The sequence below is a fragment of the Panthera tigris genome, chromosome A1 (genome assembly GCF_018350195.1).
Source record: "Panthera tigris isolate Pti1 chromosome A1, P.tigris_Pti1_mat1.1, whole genome shotgun sequence".
In the NCBI taxonomy this organism is placed as follows: domain Eukaryota; kingdom Metazoa; phylum Chordata; class Mammalia; order Carnivora; family Felidae; genus Panthera; species Panthera tigris.
In genome coordinates, this window is record NC_056660.1 from 137,454,429 (window position 1) to 137,481,723 (window position 27,295).

The window sequence follows — 27,295 nt, forward strand, 5'->3', positions numbered from 1 at the left end:
TCAGGCTCTGGGCTGATGGCTCGGAGCCTGGAGCCTGTTTCCGATTCTGTGTCTCCCTCTCTCTCTGCCCCTCCCCCGTTCATGCTCTGTCTCTCTCTGTCCCAAAAATAAATAAATAAACGTTGAAAAAAAAAATTAAAATGTTTATTTATTTTGAGAGAGAGAGAATGCGAGCAGCGGAGGGGCAGAGAGAGAGAATTCCAAGCAGGCTCTGTGTTGTCAGCACAGAGCCTGACGCGGGGCTCAATCTCACAAACACTGAGATCCTGACCTGAGCTGAGATGGGGAGTCAAATGCTTAACTGACTGAGCCCCCCAGGCGCCCCTCCCATAAGTTATTTTATTCAGTTCTCATCACAACCCTTCCACTGTTGGTGTTCTCATTTAATGCTGAATTAGCTACAGTAGTTAACCTACTCTTAAATTCCCCAAGCTTGAGTTCCTCGTCCTCCTGGCACTGTGAACTGGCCTGGCCTCTGGCCCAAAACTACTGCTTCCCTTTGAGAGGACTTCACTGAGTGCTGCAGTTCTTAGATGAAATATATAGTGAAGGTGAGTTTTTACATTCATTGGGACAAGTTAGTATTTGTTATTTAAAGTATTTAAACACAATTGGAATGTTAGCCATATTATGGTATGTAACATTGGCCTTTGGATTCTAATTTAAAAAGCCTAAATGATCTTAGACTCCTAAATTTTAGTTTAAAAGTACTTTTTTTTTTAAATTTTGTTTTTTAATGTTTTATTTATTTTTGACAGAGAGAGACAGAGCATGAGCGGGGGAGGGTCAGAGAGAGAGGGAGACACAGAATCCAAAGCAGGCTCCAGGCTCTGAGCCATCAGCACAGAGCCCAATGCGGGGCTCGAACTCACAGACCGTGAGATCATGACCTGAGCTGAAGTCGGACACTCAACCTAGTGAGCCACCCAGACGTCCCTAGTTTAAAAGTACTTTAACATGTTACTAAGCCTGCAAAAATATTGACATGTTCCAGAGAATTAAGGAAGTCACCGTACATTTAATTTATTATATTTATAAGAGGTACTTTGGAGAGCTTTGCTTGTTGGGTCAAGCATTCGAAGCGCTGTTTTCAAGAAAAATCTTTTAAGTGTATAAATGTTGTTAAGTCGTTTAAAGGAATTTGGATTGTAAATGGGTTTGTTTAAAGAAATTTAAATTTTAGTCTGTTCCACTTAAGTCTGCTCACTCAAACATGAATTAAAGGCCCCCTTGGAAGTGATTATTAAAATGTACTAGTCTTCTGGATGAAGTTAAATCTAAAACTTTAAGAAAAGTTTTCAAATGCTTGACTTTAACAAGTAACTATAAATTGTCTTTCCTAGGAACAAAATGCTCCCTTCAGGCACTAAAAGATACTTAATGGTAAATAGGCTACATGCCTATTTCCCCTGATTAAAGTAACTAGACTAGGTGTGGTGTATCTGGCTCATTCCCTGTGTAAGCAGGGGGTTGTAATTAGGATTTATAATCAAATTCTTGATCTAAGAAAATGTGGGATTCAAAGAATGCTGTTGGGATTATCAGCAGAGAAAGCTGGTCTGCAGAGAGAAAGGAGAATGAAACCTAAGTCCAGAGAAAATAAGCAAGACAAGGCCATCCTGCCTCAGCAGTTCAGGCTAGAGAAGAGAGAAACCATCATTGTTACCAGCAGTTTCTTTTTCCCTTCTGGCTGTCCCTTAGGGGTTCCCTCAAGAGTCCGTGAGAGTCTTTGGAATCCTTCTAATAAATTCTTTTTGTTTAGATGAGTTTGAGTGGTTTCCTTTATTCACAACCAAATGGTTCCAAAGACTAATTCACTAATCCTGAAAACTTATTGAAACACGTACATTAGAGTCAGGGAATTGGCAGATATAGCCATGAGCAAAATAGACAAAATCCCTATTCTCTTGGAACTAATATTCTACTTGGGAGAGGCAGATGTTCAGTAAACAAGTAAAATATGTCACGGGTCGGATGGTGATGAATGATCCGCAGAAAAATCAGGCAGAAGAGGGAGATAGGAAATGATATGTGTGTGTTGGGGGTGAGTAGGTGGGTTGCAGTTTTAAACAGAAGTGAGGGAAGGCATCACCAGGGTGGCATTTGGGCAAAGGCCTTAAGGAAATGGAGAGATCCTTACTGACATTTAGGGGACAGGGTGGCAAGATCCTGAGGCAGAAGCATGCCTGGTGAGTTCAGGATAGCAAGGTGCTGGCTTAACTGACATGAAGCAAGGGAAACGAGTTGTACGACAGTCATCAGGAATGAGATGATGCATTTAGGCAGCTCTTTGAGGGAACTTTACCATTAAGGGGAGCAGAAAAACAGATCGGCTGGAGGGATAGGAGGTCAAGGCAGTTTTCTGAAAAAATTAATGAGGTCTAATTGGTATGCTATAAATTGCACATTTTAAAAGTTCAGTCTTAACGTGTTTTGACCTGTACACCCATAAGACCATCACTGCAAGCAAGGTAATGAGTATGTGTCACCCTCAAAAATTTCCTCCTGCCCTTCTGTGAACCTTAGGTCCCACCCGCTCAGACAACCACTGCTCTACTCTCTGCCACTATAGGTTCATAGATCAGTTTGCATTTGGTACAATTTTACACAAATGGGATCATAGAATTTAGGTTGGGGCGGGGCTGGCTCTCACTTAGCATAACTGTTTTGAGATTCGTAATTCATTTGAGATTTAAACTTGAAAAAAATTACAGAATGTATGCTGATGCAGATAATCCGGCAGACAAAAAAACTAGTGATCTAGGAGAGAGGCAGGCCGATTGCCGGGGCAGTGTTTTGGGGAGGGACTTGGGGTCGAGGGCCCAAATGGAAGGATTGGCTTAGATAAGAGAATGAACAGTTCAGGCCTGGTTCAAGAGGAAAGACAAAACATGGGCACAGATGCCATTAAGTGTGTAGATGTGATGATGGTTAGGGTTTGTGGAAATTCCTTACTGGGTACCTTTACTGGAAACAAGATAACCAATAAAAAAGTTTGGAGGAGGAAGTTAGAGGAGAGAACAGAAGATATGAGATACTCCTAGAAGGAGCTCAGAGGGAGCCACCTGCCTAGTTTTGAATCTTGGCCACTCACTACCTTTGTGACTTTGAGCAAGTTATTTTACCATTTTGTATTCATTTCATCGGTTCATCAGACAAGATCACAGGGAGTGGTTGTGAGAATTAAGTGAAAGTACCTGGAATATTTCTGTTGTTAGCTATTATTATTTTGGGGAGAATGGGTGGACTACAGAATTAAGTAGGATTACCAGCAGCACTAAGGGCCTACATGAAGTTAGTGTCATGGATTTGAAGCAAGGCCAACTGGCATGGTTGTGTTTCTCTCTTCACGTTTGGCTAATAGGATGCAGATGCGGGGTGCCCTGAGACACGGACTCAGCCAGCATTGAGGTTTTCATTGGTGAATGCAAAATAATAGAGAAAGGGACAGTAGCTTTTGAGATTTATGTCGTGTAGTTATGATGGACCACAGATGCAAGATGGGTAAGGAAACGAAGGAGTGAGGATAGTGAAAACATAACTGGATCACTGGGCTATTTGTGTGGAGTTGAAGAGTTACAGTTTGTTTGCTGGAGGTGGTGAGATAGACACATGGAAGGTGGTGGTCCAAGAGCCAAGAATTATAACAGGAGGAATGTTAAAGAAAGTGACAGAAAGCCAGGAGCTAGAATGTTCAAGAAATGGTGGGGAGTGGCCACTGATCAGTGGTGACCAACAAGGGGGAGGATTAGGTCTGCAGTCAGATGGCATGAAAGTCAAAGGTGAGGCTTTCTTGGGGGAGTAGTGAGGGGGAACGATCCAGAAACCGCATTGAGGATCACCCACCCACCTGTTAGGGCTGCCATAGGAGGGGTCTGGGAATATGAGTAGCACTTAGGCAAACTATAGAGGAATCTTGCTAAAAGTAACACACAAGCAACTGGCCTTCCCCTCACTCCTGCCTTCCAAATCATGTGTGAATATAACTAATTGGTGGAACTCAGTTTTGCATCCAGAGCACTATCTACAAAGAAATCTGGGAAATGTGGTTTTTAACTTTCCAGCTCTGTAGCTCTGAAGGCACCCAGAAGGAGGACGGAGCAGAGGATAAGGAAGGCAATCCCTACAATATTCTTCCCTACCTGTTCTACACATCATTAAATATACAGGTACGCCCTCACTTCTAAACCAACAGGACCACGCCACACTTGCTGTTGTGCATTTCAGTTTTCCCCTTTGTGTCGCAGACTGCTCCATCTTGCTGCACATAGTTCTGCTGTGTTCCATTTTATGCTGGCCTCCTATATCACTGTGGATATAGACGTGTCATAAGCAATTTAACCAATGGATACAAGCTACAAAGGTTATGTTATTTTTCTGATATCTCCAACTCAGAAGTTTTCTGCAAGCTGTCTTTTTTGCCTGTTGAGAATTTTAATCAGGTGAACTTGACACTGCATTAGGACAACTTAACCTGGCTCTCCCTTAGTCCACGAGGTGGCAGTATTATTTCGAATACCGTGAGAAACCCGTTTCCACAGTCCTTTCTCTGAATCAAGCTGGTGTTCCTAGGTAGAAAGGTGAGTTCTCTCAGAAAACAACCAAGCTATTTGGCTAGTGCCATGTTGACAGAATGACTTTCAAAGCCCTTCTTTGAATTAAAGATTAACCTTTTCAGCAATGTAGAATAATGGAAAAGAGCATACACTGTGATCCTGGGCAAGTCCCAGCTACTCTGGGCCTCTGCTTCCCTATCTGTCAAATGGGACTAACATCACTTCTCTTGCAGGATTGTTGCAAGAGTAAATGCAGTGATATAAAAAGTACCTTACCTGCTTAACTGTGTTTGTCACATGTTTGTGATTATGAGAAGTCTATTTGCCCTGCACTAGTTGGGAGTGTTTTCTTAGTTCCCGATTATTAACATCATTTGGACTAGTTAGATGAGGGTTGATTTGAAATTTTCTTTGATACTCTGTTATAAAGGATGTTTTTTAAATAAATTAATCCCATAGAATATAAAATGAGGGGTGTAGTTACTTGAGGACTTGAGACAGGCTGCTCGCAAGCATTTTGTCTCCCTCTCTCTCTGCCCCTCCCCCGTTCGTGCTCTGTCTCTCTCTGTCCCAAAAATAAATAAAAAAACGTTGAAAAAAAAATTAAAAAAAAAAAAAAGTAAACAGTATGATTTGCAATGTATGCAAATAAGACATTAACCATGTTATTTACAAAAGTGAAATGTTAGTTCCCATTGGGTCATTAGGGTTAAAACTTTTTAATGTTTATTTATTTATTTTGTTAGGGGAGAGAGAGAGAAGGGGCAGAGAGAAAGAGGAGAGAGAGAATTCCAAGCAGGCTCTGTGCCATCAGCTGTGCAGGTCAGATCATGACCTGAGCAGAAACTAAGAGTTGGATGCTTAACCAACTGAGCCAGCCACTCCGGTGCTCCTCATTGGATCATTAGTGTTATAGCAGAAATTTTAAATAGAGTCGTCTATGTCTTTAACAGTACTTATTAATGCAGGCGTTCCTTTATTCATATCAACTGTATTAGCTGGGACTGTGTGATGACTTTATTGGCTAAAAGGCTAGAAATATAAACTGTTAATTTAATGAGGCTTGGCAGTTTTCTATAAACATAACTATAAAACAATGGACTCCTATACAAGATATATTTTTTCAAGTTTTTAAAAATAAGGACAACTGACATACAACATTCTATTAGTTTCAGGTGTACTAAGAGATATATTCTTGACAAAGTGCTTCCAATTAAAACAAAAAAATACCTGAGTCAAAAGCAGTTTCCTCATAGGAAACAAATGGAAAGCTGTGGACAGATTTTTTTTTTTTTACTGTTGTCCACTCAGGATAAAAGATTTTGAGCCTCACTTGCCTAGCCCATTCTTAATTCCTAGTGAGAAAAGATCTAGGTGAACAAAAAATTGAAAAAGAATAAAATAGAAAACTGCAGTGAAATTTACTAACCATAGCATACATGGATTTCTTTTTCTGTATTTTCTAAGAAACTACCGTGAGCTTGTGCACATGGTTTTCCCATAAGATCATTATTCATAAACTTAAACATAACCTAGCAGTTTTATTTACTTGTGAGTACAAGTAAATACACTTACTTACTTAAGATAGTGTAAGTCAGTATGTTATTAATGATAGGAAACTCTAAGGAGTTTATAATCATGTATAAGTCTGCTTTAACAATAAGTATGAGGGTGATCAAAACTAGAAAATTATAGACAATAATAATGGCTAACATTAATAATATACTTACCAACGTACTGTTCTCACCAATGTACATATATCAACTTACTAGTTATTTAATCTTTACAACCACTCTGGAGTAGGTACTATTACTATCTCCATCAAAATTACTATTTTGCAATTATGTATTTCTCTACTATATAGAGTAATACAAAGGAAACGCAATTAAAAACAAGGTGGTGACTATGTTAGGTGATGGATGGATCAATTAGCTTAGTTGTAGTAATCACTTCACTGTACATGTACATCAAATCATCACTTTGTATACCTTAAATATATATATAATTTTTATTTGTCAATTATACCTCCCTAAAGCTGGAAAGAAAAAAGGATAGGGGCGCCTGGGTGGCTCAGTCGATTGGGCATCCGACTTCAGCTCATCATGATCTTGTGGTTCACAGGTTTAAGACCCACATCAGGCTCTGTGCTGTCAGCTCAGAGCCTGGAACCTGCTTCATATTTTTGCGTCTCCTCTCTCTGTCCCTCCCCTGCTCATGCTTTGTCTCTCTCAAAAATAAATAGCCTGAGCCAAAGTCGGATGCTTAATGGACTGAGCCACCCAAACACCCCTAACTTTAAAAAATTTAAAAAAAAGAATGAGCCACTTAAAAAAAAAGAAAAAGAAAAAACAAGGAACAAGAGTAACCACAGACGTAGAAGAAATTTAAACAACTTAGAAGAGTGACAAAACTTTATACAAATATATAGATAGATAGATAGATAGATAGATATTTCTTTTTTAAAGTTTATTTATTTTGAGAGAGAGACAGAGTGGGAAGGGGCAGAGAGAGAATCCCAAGCAGGCTGCACACTCAGCGGTGAGGCCAACACTGAGCATGATCTCACAAACTGTGAGATCATGACCTGAGCTGAAATCCAGAGTTGGACACTCAACTGAATGAGCCAGCCAGGTGCCCCTATACAAATATATTTAAAAAGCTGGGTTACATGGATTTTCTAAAAAGTTTTCATTTAAATTCCAGCTGGCATACGATGTAATATTAGTTTCAGATGTACAAGTTGATTCATCACTAACACATAACACCTTGTGTTCATCATGACAAGTACACTCCTTGATCCCCCCCCCAACCACCTCCCCTCTGGTAACCCTCAGTTTGTTCTCTATATTGAGAGTCTGTTTCCTGGTTTTCCTCTTTTTCCACACCACCACATTTGTTGTTTTGTTTCTTAAATTCCACATGAGTGAAATCATATGGTATTTGTCTTTTTCTGATTGAGTTATTTTGCTTAATATTCTCTAGTTCCATTCATGTCATTGCCAATGGCAAGATTTCATTCTTTTTTTTATGGCTGAGTAATATTCCAGTGTGTGTGTGTGTGTGTGTGTGTGTGTGTGGTGTGTGTGTCTGTGTGTGCGTGCTCATGCTTATACATAAAATATATACCACATCTTCTTTATCCATTCATCAGTTGATGGACACCTGGGGTGTTTCCATAGTTCAGCTACTGTCAATATGCTGCAATAAACATTGGAGTGCATGTATCCCTTCGAATTAGTGTTTTATATCTTTTGGGTAACTACCTAGTAGTGCAATTGCTGGATCATAGGGTAGTTCTATTTTTTTTTAAGTTTTTAAATTTGTTTTGAAAGAGAGGGAATGAGCATGGGAGGGGCAGAGAGGATCTGAAGCAAGCTCTGTGCTGATAGCAGAGAGCCTGATGTGGGGCTTAAACTCACGAACCGTGAGATCATGACCTGAGCCAAAGTCAGACATTTATTTAACTGACTGAGCCACCCAGGCGCCTCAGGCTAGTTCTATTTTTAACTTTTTCAGGAACCTCCATACTGTTTTCCAGAATGGTTGGCTAGTTTGCATTCTAAAACAATAGTGCGGGAGGGCTCCCCTTTCTCCATATGCCTGTATACTTTTCTTGAAAATATAAATGAACAAAATAGGTCCCAAAAAGAAAGAAAAAATGAAACAGAACACTGGCCAGGGAGGTAATTCAGAACATAACCTGAGAAGCTTTGGACTTAAATGTTTTATTAGTGAATTGCTGAAAACTGTCAAGGAACAGAAAATCCTGACATAGAAGTTAGAAGTTAGAGAAGAAAACTTTCAACGTAACTTTCTGAAGCCAGCATGACACAAATATCAACAAACTGATCTAGAAGTTAGAGAAGAAAACTTTCAACGTAACTTTCTGAAGCCAGCATGACACAAATATCAACAAATCTTTTTGGTACGTTGTACTGTTAAGGTGTTTGATGTTCCTCCTCTGAGACAGGTTATAGTTCTTCACACACAGACATCTGGCATGTCTCTAGGACTTGAGACGCGCCCCCTGCCGGTTGGATGATATATTCCCACCCTGGAAGTCACCACGTGGTCATGTAATTTGCCTTGGCCTATGAAATAAGGACAGAATTGACATCATGCCATTTGTAAGCAGCAGTTTTAAAATCCAGTTCATGGTTCACCAAGTCTCTCTCTCTTCCATGATAACCAGCAATATGCCATATAAGCTCATCCCAGAGGGAATATGACATGGAGAAAAGACAGAGTAGATATATAGTATGAGTAAGAATCAAACCTCTGATACTCTAAGCTACTGAGATTTGGGAATTGCTTGTTATCACAGCATAACCTAGCCCACTCTGACTGATAAACTCCTCTTCCCCAACAGCAAAAAAAAAAAAAAAAAAAAAAAAAAAAAAAAAAAAATATATATATATATATATATATATATATATATATATATATATATATATATAAACAAAATTCACTTATGAACAAAAATGTTAAATCTGTAATTAATAAGGAAAACATTTCAGGCACACATTGTAGGGATGATGTGAGTCTCCCAAGTAAGTCTCTATGCAGGTAGGAGTGTTCCCCACTGATGACTTGGAGACTTCCCACCTTATGCATGTAGGTTGCCATCTAAAGAAAAGGTAACAGTGATTAGTTTGTAAAATGTGTAAGTAACATTGTTCCTTCTCTCCACCAACCTTCTGTATCAGTATCAAAAAAAAAAGAGTTAAAGATCCAAGGGCTTCATCAAAACACCCTTAAGTGGGAAACTGCTTCTTAGAGTTGAGATAAGGATGAAGGGTTCATTTAATGAAAGTTCCCAGGGCTCATTGCCTTATATAATGTCATGGTATGATGCTTCCCATGAGCGCATAGGAAGTGCATATGACTCTTATTTTGAAAGTGGAGAAATTGAAGTCACTAACAGGGAAACTCTGATACGGATTCAGATAACCAAGCTCCTGATGCAGTTTGATTGGCAGATGTTTTCTGGTTTTGTTACAAATAAATCTATTGCCTAAGTCAGTGAGTTTCTACTAAAGATACTCTAATGGTCACCGCAGTTTGTTGTTTTTTTTTTTTTTCTTTTTCCTCTATGTAATAATGGATGTGGTGATTTCTAAATCATTAAAAGATGAACACATCGAGCTTTTGTTAAGAATCCTGGAGAACTGGTTGTCCCTGTAAATATAACATTGTCTCTTGCATTGCTATAAGCAGACCATGTGATCAGTGATGGATATTCTTAGAAAATAGGATATGGACGTCATTTGATAGTCAGAGGAACACTAATTTAATGTTCAGCTCAACCAATATAAACTGTTACGTCAACAGTCCGAATAGCAACATAGACTAGTTTATCTCTGGATTTCTTTCTTAACAATATAGGAGATAAGGGTATGAATCTCCTCGATCCATCCTGGAAAAACAGGAGAACAATATTTAAAATCTGAGTCAGCCCCTTAAATAGTAGCTGACATAAGGTTGAATGGGTAAGACAAGTTGTGAGAGTACAGGGGCCATATCTGCCTTACATACAGGGTTTGGCATACAGTAAGTGCTAAGTGTTTGCTGTTTGAAGGCTGAATTCTGAGGAGGCAAATGTCAGACCTGAGATAAGTGTGAGCAGGGATGCTAGGGAGGGAGGTGGCTTGCTCTCTTGGGACTAAACAAGAAATTAAGTCCTTGGTCTCCGGGGAACTAAACAAAAATGGAAGAAGCTTCAAGGACAGAAGGTTTTAAAACCCCAGAGTTATTTTATTTTGAAATCATTTCAGACTTACAGAAAAGTTCCAAGAATAGTGCAGCTTCTCTGAGCTTCCCCAGTGTTAACTTCTGTTGCTAACCACAGTACAAGTACCAAAACAAGGAAATTAACATCGGTGCCATGCTATTAACTAAAATACACCGGTTTCTCCAGTTTTGTTCCTGATGTCCTTTTTCTGTCCTTGGATCCAACCCAGAATCCTACATTGCATATAGTTGTGTCTAATATCCTCTAGTCTGTGATGGTTCCTTAGTCTTGTCTTTCATGACCTTGAAACTTTTGGTGAATACTGGTCAGTTATTTTGTAGAATGTGTCTCCATTTGGGGTTGTCTGGTGTTTTCTCATGATTAGATTAGGCTGCATGTTTTGGGCGAGAATATCAGAGAAGTGATACTGTGTTTCTCTTGGAGTGTCACATCAAGTCCACACGATGTCCATATGCCCTATTACTGCTAACATTGCTTTGATCCCTTAATTAAGGCATTCTAGGGCAGGTTTCTCCACCATTGTTATTTTTCCATTTGTATTTGAGAAATATTTGAGATTATTCAAATATCCTGTTTAAGCTTAAACATTTACTAATTTCACCTACTAGTTGAGGTTTGGATTTGCAATTCCCTGATGATTAGTGATGTTGAGCATCTTTTCATGTACCTGTTGGCCTGTGTGTGTCTTTGGGAAAATGTCTATTCAGATTATCTGCCTATTTTTAAATCTTTAATTTTTTTTAATGTTTATTTATTTTGAGGGGGGAGAGGAGGGGAGAGGCAGAGACAGAGGAGACAGAGGATCTGAGGTGGGCTCCTTGCTGAGGGCAGATAGCCAGATGCAGGCCTTGAACCCACACACAGAGAGATCGTGACCTGGGCCAAAGTCGGATGCTTAACCAACTGAGCCACCCAGGCGCCCCTGCCTATTTTAAAATACGTTGATTTGTTTTTTGCTTTTGTTGCATGAGCCTCTTCCTTATATATTTTCAGATAGTAACTGCTTACCAAATAGATAGTTTGCAAATATTTAGGGACAAGCTCTTTGTGAGGGATCAATTAAAGAACGATCTGCAAAACTTCTATTTTTTAAAGTTTATTTATTTTTGAGAGAGAGAGAAGGGAGGGGGAACGCACGCATATGAGGGGGGAAGGGCAGGGAGAGGGAGAGAGAGAATTCCAAGCAGACTCTGCTCTGCCAGCAGAGAGCCCTGTGTGGGGCTGGATAGCACAAACTGCAAGATCCTGACCTGAGTTGAAATCAAGAGATGGACGCTTAACTGACTGAGCCACTCAGGCGCCTGCAAAACTTGTTTCTTTTAAGTGATTTATTACTAACTTCTACTTCAAATTTACCATTTTTAATTTTTTTTAAGTTTACTTATTTATTTTGAGAGACGATGGGCAGGGGAGGTGGCAGAAAGAGAAGGGGAGAAAGAATTCCAAGCAGGCTCCGCACTGTCAGTGCAGAGCCCAACACAGGGCTCAGTGCCCGGGCTCAATTCTCTGAACTGTGAAATCGTGACCTGAGCCAAGATCAAGAGTTGGACGCTTAACTGACTGAGCCACCCAGGGGCCCCTATCATTTTTAGTCTTAGGTAGTATGATGCTAATTTAATAAAGAAGAAAATATTCCATTAATAATGGGTTCAATGGCTGCTCAACTTATGTGTGCTATTGCTGTCAAGAAATGTGATTTAATTTCCATACTTCATGAAGTTTTTGTCCCTGTGTGTGAGTTTTTAACCTGTGAACCACTAATAGACTTTCAGGTGGCCAAGAACTCCCTGGAAAGTAAATTCAAAATTTGGTGAATATGAGTGAATGTGTATTATTTTGGGGCGAAGATCTGAGTTTTTTTCAGATTTTCAGATCTGTTTGTGACCACACTCCTTTTTCCCCTGAAGCCTTATACTTTAATTAATGTAGTGAACAAACACAGATCATTCTTTCTTCCTTACTCAAACTTCAACGGCTGGGTTTGGCAACATTTACACAGGAGGACAGAATAAACGTTAATTCAGGTTGATCATTTTGGTTGGAGAAAAACATGTCCCTACAATGAACAAAAGATGGTAAGTGTCCCTTTTATGTTGCCAACTGCAGAGATTTGGATCAGCATTGTACCATGAGGTATGTTTAATTTATAGAGAAACAATTACGTTTTGATGCCAACAGAAAAGCAAGTAAGTGTTTGGTATGATTAATGATACTTTGCACTTGGGGCTTTAATCTTGCCGTGTGATGTTTACTTATGATGGTTTATACAATTTGTCATACTGTCAGTATCAAAGGTGAAGGCCAAGTGCACTATGTTAAAGGTTTTCTGGGATACCATTTCCATTCTCCTCTTTAACGCTCTTAACCTGTTTCTTAGCACAGTTTATGTTAGGTGAAAGAAGAATGTAATGTTTTATAATGAGGAATATTTAAGGACTTTATATTTGCCGTTAAAGTCATTTTAGTGGCACATTTTAACAGTGCCAAAATGACTTGCAAAAGAAATAGATACTCAGCTCCACAAGTGTGACTAGAGCAGGGGAGCTGTGTGAGAATGATGGCAAATGAGACCTGTTGATAATATTTTCAGTAATCTTGGAGTATATCATTAAGTGTTTGGGGGTGGGGTGGGGGGTGCGCCTGGGTGGCTTAATTGGTTAAGCGTCTGACTTTGGCACAGGTCATGATCTCAGTTTGTGGGTTCGAACCCCACACTGGGCTCTGTGCTGGCAGCTCGGAGCCTGGAGCCTGCTTCCATTCTCTGTCTCTCTCTCTGTCCCTCCCCCACTTGCACTCTATCTCAAAAATAAAATAAACATTAAAAAAATTTAAAAAAAATTGTTCTTGGGGGTTAATAGAAATTATAGGAGAATATGTTTATCTGTAGAACCAAATCATGTCTTGCACAGAAACTGAAAGGCAAGTGCCATTCTGTTTCCTTTGGCTTATTTATCTCCTGACCTCTGTGTGATTTCACTGGCAGTTTCTCCTCACTCCTTTGTCTGTATTTCCTTGCACTTCACAAGGTGCAACTAATTCTGAAGTCCTCAAAAATTAAAAGATAAAGGCAAGAGAGTTTATATCTACCACCTTCATGTTGCTGACGACTATGAAGTGTTTCAAAATGTTGTACATCTATTTTTTTTTTTTTTGAGCCTCTATCTGGAGCTTCCAGGAGTCTGTTTTGCATGTTGTAGGTCCCCCACTAATAAGTCTTGGTAGGGTGGAAAAGAGAGAATTTAAAGATAAAGGGTACTCTCTTGTTAGAAAAGTTGGCATTTGAATGGGAGCATATCTTTTGCAGATTAACTAAGACTGTTGGGTCCCTGGCTTCTCAACTATAAAACAAACCAAAATAAAGCATAATTATATTGGGGCAGGGTTTGGAAGACAAAATAGAACAAGATAATGAGTCTAAATAGGGGCCCACTAGATGATGTTCCTTCTTGCTTTAGACTGCAGAGCTGAATTAGTAAGTCCCTGCTAGAAGGTTGAGGGGTGAAGGTATCATTGAAGCCAATGTTGTTTATTAAACAAACAGTTATGTGTTTCTTCTGCCAAATCTTATACTAGGCATCAGAGAATCAAAGATGATTAAAGCATACTCCCGACCTTAGTCAACTCTCAGCTGAGGGACATGGAAGCAGATACAGACTATCCAAACGCCACACAAGTAAGTTCAGTGACCAAGAACTATGCGGAGTCGGACGGAAGGGCAGATAAAGGCATCTGGCTCAACCTGGCCTGGAGGGTGGGGTTGCTGCTCAAAGTTTTCTGGAGGGAGAGACTGAACGAAGGTGTAGGAGATCAGCAGAAAAACACAGATCTGCAGACTGGCTTTCAGAATTTATATAGCTGAGCAGACCAAGATGTGACGGCTGAGGTTGATGGTGGACCACATGGACCGGGGCAGGCACGGTCATTGTGGTGACTGGGGTTGTTTTGATCATCAAGAAATATGTGACTCCTAAGTTCTTCTGAAACTCCCTGCATGAGGCCATACAGGTTAGTTGTTGTGAGTCCGGGCTGCGCTTGAATCTGGGCTTTACCACTTACTAGTTTCTTTTCTGGTAAAGAGGAGATACTACTGTTAGCTGATAGCATCTCTAGTGTTGCGAGGATTAAATGAGCTAATGGAAGAAAAGGCCTTAGAACAGTGCCTGGTATACGTTAAGCATGGTGTTAGCTGCCATTATCATGAGTCTGAGGCTGTGACCCATAGTGCAGATCCTTGTGGCACTGGTGGCCAAGGAGAGAGTGGCTTTCTACAAACCATTGCCAAGAGCAGCTCTGAAGAAGGGAGTGCAGGTTATTTCGGTGTTTCCCAAGGCAGAGGTGGGGAGGAACCTAACAGAAATACCAAGGTAGCATTTTCAAAATATACACGTTAGGGATGTATCCTGGAGCTGCTGAATCAGTATGTTCAGGGGTGAGGCCCAGGCATGAGTAAAGGGAAAAGGCTTCCAGGTGATATGTCAGCTCAGTGCTGTCTCTGCCTCCCCTTAGGATAACAGTGTGACCAGGGAAAATGTTTAGTGTAGGTGCGTGTCAGGCACAATGTGGTGCAGGGGAGTTTCCTTGAATACACAGAATAAATCAAATTGTCTTCCTTTCCACCCTGCAATCTGATGTGCAAATGTCAAGACAGGGAGAGGCAAAAGATGAAAGGGGCAGAGCTTTGCAACCAAAGGGTTTAGGGCAGAATGCCCGGTGCTTTAGGAACTGTGCTTAGGTTAAAACAAGAGATGGTCTGAGGGACTGTTGCAGAGCCTTTGTGTTGTGACATCACAACCACCCAGGGAAGGGATCTATGTAGGGTAACTCCCCTGGATGAGGGGACACAGAGGGGACTGGCCAGGCCTCAGTGCATCTCCACATCTGTTTGCCGGGAAATACTCTCAAACAAGCACACTGGCCACGGTGCCCTTAAGGAGGTACAACCTAGTGATTAAATGATGAAACACAAAAGAGGAAAAGACAGAACACTTGTTAGGTGTCTAGAATCTCAGAATGTCAAATGTCCCACAAGGAGAATCCTACAAATGTCACTTACCATTGTTGGGGAGATTTACTTCCTATGGCTTCACTCCTGGCTCTGGGGTGTTAGTGACATTCAGTCCACCATCATGGCCTGGCCTGCAAGCTGCTCTCTCTCAGAGGTCCCCTGGAGGCCCACTAGGTGACCTTCTATTTGCTGAAATGGCTCTTGTCAGGGCATTCAGTATCATGTTGGATAAGGGTGGTCACAAAAAAGACACTAAGAGTCCTTAAGGAGCTTAGAGTCCAGCAGAAAAGACACAAGTAACACTGAAGGCTACCACTTACCAGGTTCTGGCTGGGTACTAGGCTCAAGTCCTTACCACAATCTTAAAAATTCCTGTAAGACTCATGGAACGATCTTCACTTTAAGGGGGATGAAAGCATGTCTTAATGAGATAAAGTAACTTACTGGACGAACACAGTTAGCAAGTGGCAAGTTAGGTGGGACGACAAAGTCCACGCTGTTCTTTCGGCTCGACCACATCGCATGTTAGCCAGCAAGGTGACAACCAACTCAGGAGCACAACGTGGTAATTATTATTACAGTGGTATCTTCAAAGCACCAAGGGCAAATGGATGAGAAGGGGCAAGGATGACTTCTAGAGCATACGCAGAATAGAATTCTACCCTGTTTTGGGAGCACTGGGAGCACACACTTGCATGTTACTGAATCTTCTAGAAAACTGTAGAAGGTTGGAGGTTTCTGGATGGAGCAGAACCTGATGTGTTTTTGTTTTTGTTTTTTTTTTTTGAGTTCAGGTATATCACTACCAAAATTATCAATTAACTACTTAGAATTTAAAAAGTTGTGGTAGGGGCCCCTGGGTGGCCTCGTTGCTTAAGCATCCAACTCTTGACTTCGGCTCAAGTCGTGATCTCACAGTTTGTGAATGCAAGCTCTTCATCGGGGTCTGTGCTGACAATGCAGAGCCTGCCTGGGATTCTCTCTCCCTCTCTCTCTCCCCCTCTCCCCTCAAAATAAATAAACTTAAATTGCGGTAAAAATACATAGTAAAATTTATTCTCAAACGTTTTAGATGTACAGTTCAGTAGTATTATCTTCACTTGGTTGTGCAACCAATCAATGGCCTTCTTTTAGAAGTAACTAGATACTCATGTTTTTCTCATTTTTCACTCGTATTCCTTTCTATGCTTTTAAAGCTCTATTTAAGTTTATTCATTTTACTACCTATGTCTTTGTTACTGGCAGGCAATTTGCTAATTTCTTTCTCCTGTTTTCAATTTTTTATCTCCCTTGTTTTCAAAAACCTTCCTAGTGGAACCTAATTATTTAATGGAAATGGTTAAATCCTCTTCTTTACTCCTGAAAGCCTTGTATTAATAGGAACAGCAATGTGCCAGCTTAGAAAAGTTACATGTTTCAAACCTACTGTAATTGACAAGGGTAGTCAAGCAGATGTAGGTAGAAGTTGTTGGGTGGGGACTTTCCAAAGAGTGTCTATAAAAAAAAGTTGCCTGGTCTGGGAGGTATGCCTCTTTTCCCTTGCTCCTTCTTCCTTCTTGCTGTGTGGAGGATGGATATGATGGCTGGTACTACAGCAACCATGTTGCAATTATGAGGCCACCCGAGGATGGAAGCCAGTGCTAAAGATGGTGAAGCAAGAAGGGCAAAGGAGCCTGAGGCCCTGATGAAGATGAAGTCATTGAAATAGCCTAGATCTGTGTAATTCTGGACTCCTTTGACATGAAAGAGAATTAAATCTCTATCTTGTTTAAGACACTGTGATCCGAGTTTTCTGTTATATGCAGCTAAACCGAATCCTAATGTGATCTAATCTGGATGGGCTAATCTCACCTTTGCATGAATGCTGCATGTTTATGAGAATCCCTGTCTTCACTCTCATTGGTTGTCTGGCTTAGGTTCTCCCTTCTGCCTTTTCCATCCTTCAAGACTCACTTTCTCTGTGAGCAACCTGGGCTACTCTAGTCTTCATCCGCTTCTGTACTCTGAGTTCCCAGGCTTTGACGTGCCACACAATTCAGCAGGAGGCTGTATCGGAGCCCTGATCACTACTGGCCATCCACGTGGGCCTGTCCCAACTCCAATGTCAGCTCCTGAAGGGCTGGGTGATGCCTTTTACTTGTGTTCCTAATCTGGGTACACCCTCCTTGTCTAATCAGGAATTTCATTTTCTTTTCATCCTGACCCCTATTAATAATTTTCTGTTCTTTCTTCCCAGTGATACTGTAAATGGCAAAATTCTTTCCCCTCTCTATGATGCTACAAATAATTTACTTACTGCTTCTGATTTTTAAAGATTACAGAAGAAACACATGAACACTGTTAAAAAAATGTAACAGTAAGATGTATGTAACTGTAAAATGAAAAGACTGTTCACAAATCCCCCAATCCTACTCCTCTCCCAAGAGATAATCACTATTAACAGCTTTTTGGGTGGCTTTCTAGACTGATTACAATGCATTTGCAAATATATATTGATCCACAAAGTTTCTATTTTTTATTTTTATTTATTTATTTATTTTTTAAAATTTTTTTAACGTTTATTTATTTTTGAGACTGAGAGAGACAGAGCATGAACGGAGGAGGGTCGGAGAGAGAGGGAGACACAGAATCTGAAACAGGCTCCAGGCTCTGAGCTGTCAGCACAGAGCCTGATGCGGGGCTTGAACTCACGGACCGTGAGATCATGACCTGAGCCGAAGTCGGACGCTCAACCGACTGAGCCACCCAGGCGCCCCAAGTTTATATTTTTTAAATAAAAATGGGCTTCTAGTAAACATACTGTTTTGCAATTTGCTTTTCTCAGTCATATAACCCTGGACATCTTTCCACATTAGTACATTCAGAGCCACATTATTATTTTCTTAAATAGTAGAGGTGTTCCACAATTATCTAACCAAATACCCATATGAGCAATTAGGTTGTTTCCAATTTTTGCTCGCAAAAACGGTACCTGAGCATAGTTGTGTATACATGTTCCTGCCCTTGCAGGTATCTTTAGGATAGATTCTGAGAAGCAGACTTATGTGTCCTTGAATTCTGTGTTTAAAAATATTGTATGTTTTTGGGTGGGGGATGGGTTAAATGGGTGATGGGTTAAGGAGAACACTAGTAATGATGACCACTGGGAGTTGTATGTAAGTGATGAATCACTAAATTCTATACCTGAAACTAATATTACACTGTATGTTGACCAATTGGAATTTAAATAAAAACTTGAAAAAAATATCGTTCCTTTTTTTTCCCATTTTTTTAAAGTAGGCTTCATTTCCAGGGTGGAGCCTAATGTGGGACTTGAACTTACAACCCTGAGATCAAGACCTGAGCTGAGATCAAATTTGACACTTAACCACCTGAACCACCCAGGTGCCCCTTTTTTTCATTTTCAAAAATGAGATAGAATGCAGAATATTGTATATGTTTAAGGTGTATAACATGTCAATTTGCAACATTTATATGTTGCAATATATTACTATCCTACTGTCAGCTTAACACCTATCACGACACAGTTATAATTTCTTTTTTGTCTTTTATAATTTTTTTGTTGTGAGAACATTTGAGATACAGTCTTTCAGCAATTTGAAGTATATAATAAAATATTATTGACTATAATCACTACCCTGTGCATTAGATCCTCAGAAGTTACTCATTTTCTAATTGTAACTTTGTACCCTTTGGCCAACTTCTCATAATTTCTTCACCTCCCAGTCCCTGGTACCACCATTCTAGTCCCTGTTTCTATGCAAGTTCAGTTCTTTCTAGATTTCACATATAAATCAGATCATGCAGTATTTGTCTCCCTCTGACTTCTCTTAGTATAATGCCCTCAATGTCCATCCACGTTGCTGTAAAGGGGTAGGATTTCCTTCTTCCTCATGGCTGATTATTATTCTGTTATGTGTGTGTGTGTGTGTGTGTGTGTGTGTGTGTGTGTACGTATATGTGTATATGTATCTGCATCTCACATCTTCTTTATGCATTCATCCATTGATGGACACTTAGATCATTTCCGTATTTTGGCTACTGTGAATAATGGTGCAATGAACATGGGAGTGCAGAGATATTTTCGAAATCCCGTTTTCATTTCCTTTGGTTATATACCAAGGACTGGGATTGTTAAATTATAAAAAGATTTAATTTTTTGAGGAACCTCCAACTATTTTCCATAGTGGCTGTGTCAATTTACATTCTCACCAGTGTACAAGGGTTCCCCTATGTCCACATTCTTACCAACACTTGTTATCTTGTCTCTTTATCTTGTCTCTTATCTCTGGGATGACTGTAACTTTGATGCTGAGTGTGTTTTTAGGTACCTGTTGGCCATCTGGATGACTTCCTTGGGAAAAGATCTATTCCGTTCCTCGGCCCATTTTAAAATCAGATTGTTTTTTTGCTATTGAGCTGTATGAAAAAATTGTCTCTTTGATAATTTCTTTTACTCTTTCCCTCTTCTCCTGGAACTCTTTCTAGTGGGACGTTGGATATGCGAGATTAATCCTGCAACAATTTTGTTTTTGATTTTATATTTTCTGTGAACTTGGCTTTTTTTTTTTTTTTAACTTTCTGGGATTTTTCATCAATTTTATCTTCAACATCCTGTGTTGAATTTTCAAACTGAATTTTGAATTTTATTTTATTTTAAAAATGTTTATTTTGAGAGAGAGAGAGAGAGAGAAAGTGTGTGTGTGTGTGTGTGTGTGTGTGTGTGTGTGTGTGTGTGTGTGTTTATGGAAAAGGGGCAGAAAGAAAGAGAGAATCTGAAGCAGGGTCTGCACCACCACTATGAAGCTCAATGCAGGGCTTGATCTGACAAATCATGAGATCATGACCTGTGCTGAAATCAAGAGTCTGACGCTTAACTTACTGAGTCACCCAGGCACTTCTGAATTTTGAATTTTAAACTTTACTATGAATTTTTAAATTATATTTTTAATTTCCATGTATACCTTCTTGTCCTCCCCCTGTTCCATTTTCACAGCATTTTGTTCTTGTTCAATAGGTACTTTAAATCTATTTCTGGAATACACAAATGAGAACTTATAAGAACTTTTTTTCCACCTGTAGTTTAATTCTTAATTTCTGAAGTTTAATTTTATAGCTTAACTTGGATGGGTTTTGTCACGTTGTGGTTTTCTACATGACTAGCTGTCCATATTTGAGGTAGTATCCAGGCATTAGTGGTTTTAAAAGCTCCCTACATATTCCAGTGGTCTAGAGCAGTGGGTAGGCAAACTATAGCTTGTAGGGTCAAATTCAGCCCACCATCTATTTTTATAAATACAATTTTTGGAACACAGACACCAGTCATTTGTTTACATACTGTCAATCCCTGATTTTGTGCTATAGCTACAGAGTTGAGTGGTTGTGACAGAGACCATCAAACCCACTCAGATGAAGAAATTTTCTATCTGGCCCTTTACAGAAAATGTTTGCAGACTCCTGTTCTAGCGGAAGAAGGCAGAGGCTGTCTTGTAAGCTCTCTGAGCTTGTCCACAGCTTCTGTCATGCCTGCTGCTCAACTACCGCATATGGCTGAAATTAGCTTTTTTAAATGAAAAACAACTAATTTTTTGCAGTATGAGATAGTATCAGAGAGTAATACATTTTAATATTGATTTTTAAGAGAGAGAGAGACAGAGTGTGAGTGGGGGAAGGGCAGAGAAAGAGGGAGACACAGAACCTGAAGCATGCTCCAGGCTCTGAACTGTCAGCATAGAGCCTGATGCAGGGCGTGAACCCACGAACCATGAGATCATGACCTGAGCTAAAGTCAGATGCTTAACGGACTGAGCCAGCCAGGGACCCCAAGAGTGATAACTTAAAGACATTTTCCTTGATAGAAGAAAATTAACTGCCTTTTAGGGTGGGGTTCTGAGTAGGACACTTTAAAATTAAGTGTCTATTTAAAATAGTCTATTTTTCTACCCTATGACCCAGCAATAGCACTGCTAGGAATTTACCCAAGGGATACAGGAGTGCTGACGCATAGGGGCACTTGTACCCCAATGTTTATAGTAGCACTCTCAACAAGAGCCAAATTATGGAAAGAGCTTAAATGTCCATCAACTGATGAATGGATAAAGAAATTGTGGTTTATATACACAATGGAATACTACGTGGCAATGAGAAAGAATGAAATATGGCCTTTTGTAGCAATGTGGATGGAACTGGAGAGTGTGATGCTAAGTGAAATAAGCCATACAGAGAAAGACAGATACCATATGGTTTCACTCTTAATGTGGATCCTGAGAAACTTAACAGAAACCCATGGGGGAGGGGAAGGAAAAAAAAAAAAAGAGGTTAGAGTGGGAGAGAGCCAAAGCATAGGAGACTGTTAAAAACAGAACAAACTGAGGGTTGATGGGGGGTGGGAGGGAGGGGAGGGTGGGGGATGGGTATTGAGGAGGGCACCTTTTGGGATGAGCACTGGGTGTTGTATGGAAACCAATTTGACAATAAATTTCATATATTGAAAAAAAAATAGTCTATTTTTAGACTCTCCATTTTTTCCAAGTCTTTCAATTTTCCTTTGTATATTATGGCTGATTCTTAAGTCTTTTTGTCTGAGTTGGAGTACCAGGGCTTGTGTAAGCTTACCTGCTCTCCATACCTCCCCAGGGTGCTGAAGAAAGAGTTCTCAAAGTGTCCCATTGAAGGGAGTGTGGGAATGAGATCTTTTCAGAATTAAAAACAGACAACAAAGTTCCCATGCATTATTGCACTTATCACCGACTGCCTTGCTCTTCTGAGTTGGATTCAGAAATTGCAAAATAGTTTACTCAGCCAATTAAAAAAAAAAAAAATTCTTGGATCCTTTAGTGGCAAAAGTCCGAGTTACTGAGATAAAATATTTTTTATGTAGGTTTTGTTATTGTTGGGGGAGCTTAACTAATTCATAGCAATTTTATTTATAGATTTTCCTGTCTTTTCTCTCCCTCTGCCTACCCTTTTTAAATGGAAAAACAGGATTTTGATCCTCTTTAATGAGTAATAGCTGCCCAGAGCTATACGTGCATTTTGAGACTTCCAAATGATGTCATGTGCAGAACACCGACACTTCATTCTCACCATCTGGCATGTCACCAGAAGTCTTCAACATAATTACAGCCCATGTGACTGTGGCACACACATTAGTTCCCACCTATATTATCAGTGATGAGTTCTATCTCCCTAATTAAAAAGGTGTTGTTATCTCAATGATCAACTCTGTTTTTTAAGAGCTTTGTCTTTTAACTGTGAAAACTTGCTGCAGGCTGGGATTTCATATGTTTGTGCAAGTGATCAGCAGGTGTTAGGGGACTGGAGACAAGCTAGCTTTTGAGTTATGTGGCCCCAAATCTTATACGTGAGCATTCCAGTAAGGTTCCTGGAAACAAACTTGCTAGCCGGTGGAAGGTTTATAGAGGTCTGCATTTGGGGACAGTATCTAGCTGGCCTGCTTTGTACAGTCATGCCCTGGAGACCAAAAAGGGCCTTTGAGTTGGTTTAAAATTTAAGAAGTCAGGTACAAACTGGGGAGAGCTGGAGCCATTTTTGGTAAGGAAAAAAAGCTAACAAATGGATGATGCAAATAAACAATCACTTTGTGAGATGAAGCCTGTTCTAGACCCTATGGAAAACCTCTGTGTTTCCTTGGGTGAATCAAGGAGAGGATTTACTGGCCCTTCACAAGTCAAAAAGGCCTGGCTTTCATGGGGTGCTTGCGGGGGCTCAGTCGGTTGAGCATCTGACTTCTGTTCAGATCACCATCTCACAGTTGGTGGGTTTGAGCCCCGTGTCAGGCTCTGTGCTGACAGCTCAGAGCCTGGAGCCTGCTTTGGATTCTGTCTCCCTCTCTCTCTGCCCCTCCCCCACTCACTGTCTCTCAAAAATGAATAAACAAAACAAAATAAGAAAAACAAAAAGGCCTGGTCTTCCCGAAGGGCAGGGAATTATCAACCAACAGCTAGTTTCCTACGAAGTTTGGGTTGGGAGGTTTAAAAAAGAACAGAGTAACTGATAACCTGTGAAGCTGGAGAAAATAAAAAACAAAACAAAACGTGCCTGTGCTAGAGGCTACATACTTCCCAAACCGGCCTTGCATTTCAGAGGGTCCTGAAACAGCACGGTCCAAAAGAACCTTCTGTGATGATGAAATGTTGTAATATGTGTTGTCCAAGACTAACACGTGGCTATCAAGCCATCAAGATATGGCTAGTGCAACGAGGAACTGATTTTTCAATTTTATTTCATTTCAATTAATTTAAACAGCCACATGTGACTGATGGCTACTATACTGGACAGTAAAGAAATCAGAAATCAGTATTTTTTTGTGTGGAGGTTACTGTATTTAATAATAGTGATGAAGGTGACACTTTTTAGCCATGAGTGGCCGCATCTGAATATTTCGGAACGGATTAGAATTGGTGTTTCTTGTAAAATGAAATCTCATCGTTGTATCTTCTTTTAAGAAAATCCCCTGAGTAGTTTCTAAAAAGTGGTGCTGGATCAGGAGGGTAAAAAAATACGTGGGTCTGAAAGATCAGTTTTGCAAAGGAAGGGTCTCTAGACAGTGTAAAGCTCTGAAGGTGGCTCGGAGGTAGAATAAATCTCCGCTGGTAGAATTTTTGGGCCTCAGGAATGCGCTGAAGGGGAACAAAATTTTGTCAGTGGAGCATTCCCAGGGGTCCTCAAATCCTGTGGGAAGTGTTGAACTAATTATACAACTGATTACATTCAAGAGGCAATTTATAGCTCCCCCAGTATCTTTTTTCTCATGTAAATATCAATATCTAAATATCAACCACAACAGGCTCCATCTGCTTTCCTTAAAATACCTGGGATTAAAATGTACTTTGAATACACAGGCACATTATGACTTTGGTGGGCCCCAGGCCCTTTTGCTTTCACGAGTCCTTGCCTCCATAAAACAATTCAATTTTATTATTTTGGGGCGCCTGGGTGGCTCAGTCGGTTGGGCGTCCGACTTTGGCTCAGGTCATGATCTCACAGCTCGTGGGTTCGAGCCCCGCGTGGGGCTCTGTACTGACAGCTCAGAGCCTGGAGCCTGCCTCGGATTGTGTATCTCCGTCTCTCTCTACCCCTCCTCTGCTCCCGTTCTGTCTCTCTCTGTCTCAAAAATAAACAAACATTAAAAAATTTTTTTTCATAAAAAAATTATTTTCATTGTTATATATACATTAATATTATATATTAAAACATTTCACCCGACCTAAAAGTTCATGTTTTTCCTTCTGATTTTAAAAGAAGTTACAACATGTTCTTTGGCCCCTGAAAGTACTGTAGGCTCTGGGCACTGAACCAGCTGTACCTAGTGGAGAAGTTAGGCCTGTTGGATAGGGCTCACGTTTAAAACTGGCTGGCAATGGCCTGTTCCTTCTTAAAAGATTGCAAAATACCTTTGGTGCATAGTTGGTGCACAATACATGTTAACTGATTAAAAAAAATTCAGAGATGTTGGGGCACCTGGGTGACTCAGTCAGTTAAGGGTCCGACTCTTGATCTCAGTTCCGGTCTTGATTTCAGGGTCCTGAGTTCAAGCCCTGCGCTGGGTTTGAAGCCTACTGAAAGCAACAACAATAAAAAACACGAACAAACAAAAATGTTCAGAAACATCAAGACTCCTCTTGTAACAAGGTGACTACTTCTCTACTTTTGTCCCTAATGACCATTCTGGATCTGTTACTTTGCTACTCAGACCGGAGCCATTGTGGTCATGTGGGGCTTGTCACAAATGCAGAGCATCAGCCTCCAACTGATGTGGAGTCAAAATTTGCATTTTGACAAAATCCACAGGTGATTCACACGTACGTTGCACTGAAGCACCACTGGCTGGCAATTTAAAAAGGATTGTACATCTGGGGTGCCTGCGTGGCTCAGTCGGTTAAGTGTCTGACTCTGGCTTAGGCCATCATCTCACAGTTTGTGGGTTCAAGCCCCACATCGGGCTCTGTGCTGACAGCTCAGAGCCTGGAACCTGCTTCGGATTCTGTGTCTCCCTCTCTCTCTGCCCTTTCCTCGCTTGCATTCTGTCTCTCAAAAGTTAACAAACATTAAAAAAATAAAAAAAAAAATAAAACAGATTGTACATCATCAGCAGAAATGGAAGAGCTGATTCCTCATATAATTGAGGGCTGGCTCTCATCCTTCTCTAGTGGCAATAAATTCAGTTGTTAGACCAGGTGTTCCCCATCTTTGGCATCACCTGGGAGTCTTAGAAAATACCAATGTGCCACTTCCAACCCTAGGGATTCTGAAATAATTGGTCTGAGGTGGGATTGTGGGAACCAAAGTTTGTTAGTGCTTCCCAGGTAATGTTCATGTGTAGCCATACTGAAAACTGAGCCCTTTTCCACAAGATTTGTCCCCTGGTTGTGATCCAGTTGGCTTTTTTTTTCTGTGTTCCTGACCTTCTCAACATGAGCAACCAAGTGTACATTCCAGAACTAGTCTCTTACCTCAGAGTCTGACATGCTCTATTAATTATTTCAACGCTCTGAAGTATTCTAATTTACCCATATTCTGATTATTAGTTGCCACCATTTCCTGTATCCTTATAATGTATCCCATAATAACCTTCATTTAATTTTCACCATGCTGAAGAATTCTTATGCCCATTTACAGATGAGGAAATGGAGGCTAGAAGGTTTGGATCTTCCAAGGCCATCCTTTCTCACACTAAAATTTGTACCCCCTCCCTCACCCTTACCTCTATGGTCTTCTAGTATCTTGCTGTTATTAAAAAAAAAAAAAAAAGTTAAGTTCCTAACATATATGACTCAACATTAGATTTACAATTTTTCAATCTTTGAGAATTATTGGAAAATAGAATGAAGGGCAGGAAAGAATTAAGTAGATAATCAAACCTGGAGCAGTTAGAAACCACTAAAACAAAGTTTGAAAATTGTGATAGAAGTTTTCCATCCTATATAACTGATGGGATAGTTCACTTAAAGAAAACCAAGTATTAAATACCCCCAGAGCTAGAGTCTGTATACAAATATTAAATACTCCACAGGTGCCCTGTGTTAGGACTGTAGAGATTTCTGGGATAAGAAACAGTCTTTGCCCTTGAGATGTCAAGAGTGGATAAGAACCTGTAACAGTCCCACATAGGACAGTGAATATAGTAAAGAACTAAGTTGTGTGATAAGGTCGTTACACTTTGGCAAAGTTCAGAGGCTGGCAGGAACCAGGACAATGAAGAAGAAAAGGCTCATGGAGGAGGTCTATAAGGATGAATGGAGACTGAATAAGAAAGACAGAACTGAGTTGGGATAGTGGCATAATCCTCAGCAGGACGTTAGAAATTGAACTGAATTACCAACCTGGTTTCTTGTTGGCAGAATGTCCCTTGTCTGGGGACTGACAATACATAGGTAGTCTTTGGATTCTCAACAAATGCTGCCCCAGCCAAGCTTAGTACTTTCTCTGAGTGTCCGGAGTAACCCGTCCCTGGTGTAGCAAAATCAATCAGACGCAAAGGGTTATTTACACTACTGATAGCTTCCTTGCCTCATACATTCACGGGCTTCTTTTAAGGTTGCTGAAGTACACTTTGCTTAATATTTGAACCTAGAGAAGTTGAAAGCCAAGTGCTTATTTAAATATTGATCAGGCTCAGTGCTTGAGAGAAGGCAAGAAAACTGCAGACAGCATGATTAGATGTCCTCAGCTGGTAAAGGTTCCCCAATGACTAGTTTTGCTTCTTTTTAGTGGGGAAGGGGTTTTGGATAATTTCCTCTAATACTTGTTCCTCTTGCTACATGTTCTTACTTCTTTCTACATATCTAACATAACTAGGAAAAGGGAGGAAGGACAAGGAAAAAATAGTGATTCAATACTACGGATGTAAAAAGACTATTAACGACAAGGTCACTAACACATGGATGCTTTTGCTTACCAGAGTTTGGGAACCGTTTTTGTCTGGTAAGTTGATTCAATTCGTCTCCAGCAGACATTATA